Source organism: Canis lupus, chromosome X (assembly GCF_048164855.1).
Source record: "Canis lupus baileyi chromosome X, mCanLup2.hap1, whole genome shotgun sequence".
Lineage (NCBI taxonomy): Eukaryota > Metazoa > Chordata > Mammalia > Carnivora > Canidae > Canis > Canis lupus.
Window position 1 is genome coordinate 44,415,264 of NC_132876.1, and position 1,195 is coordinate 44,416,458.

Genomic DNA, 1,195 nt, shown 5'->3' on the forward strand with positions numbered 1-1,195 from the left:
ATTGTAGATATTCAAGATTCTCACACTTATCACCACTCCAGTTCTCAGAGTGCTACTCTTTATTGGCATACAGTGATATAGAGACCTGTAAATGTGAATGAAGTTTCTGTGCAGTTCTTCTAAACTTAGAATCTTATATTCAGCAGTCTGCCTTATGACTGAGGGAGATGAAGGTCTCCTTAACCCAATGCATTAATGTAGATGACAAGTGGGCATTCATACTAGACATACAAAGATAGGTTAGGGATTCAGATTAGGGCAGTCTAAGAGCCTGCCTCAGCAACCACTCAGGCTGAAAAGTATCTCATAATCCACAGATTTGGGAGCCAAGATCATCCACTCCCATACCCCAAATGCCAACTCATTCAAGAAGAATACATGCATGTCTGAGGCACACCTCCCTCACTACAATAAATGCCATAACATGACATCCCAGAAGGAATTGTGTACCCTCTCTTTACCTCAAACCATATATCTAGGAACTCACAAACATGAGGAAGACTTGGGTTCTGGTTTTCAAATACAAGCAGTGCACAAGGTTAATAAATATTTCTATTATGATATAATGCATCCTAGTCATTTTAGAAATTAGATTATTATCTGGCTCACCTAAAAATCTGACCCTGTCATTTGGGTCACCTTAAATGCTCATAGCTGGGCTTTAGACCACACATTGCTTGCTCTTCTGACTCACAGTTGTATGTATGAATGAATGAGGTAGTAAAGAAAATACTAGAACGAAGTACTGTGGTTGGCTCCACTGAGAAAACTGAAGGTGGGTAATAGATTGGAATAAAAGGGACACCATTTTATAGGTAAATACAGTGTAAATATAGAGTGTGGTGATGTCTGTTGTCAAATATGTTCAGGATCATGAGGAAGCTATGTGGATTGATATAGGCTGTATGCCCAAGGAGACTTGGACTTCGTCAGGCAGGGTCCAAAGAAGGTTCTATGGAATCTGAAACTTAAACAGTTTAGATGGCTTTCTTTTAAAATAATACAAAATCAATCATGATAATGAGTATTTATTTAGAATGATAACATATAACAAGTGTTAAACTTATGACAACTACAACAGGCAAAAATTCCAAACAAATTATAATATATGTGTGTGTGTGTGTGTATTTTTTTGTTACAGAAACATCACTTATGTAGCTGCACAACTGAAGTATGACAAAGTGACCACCCAAGG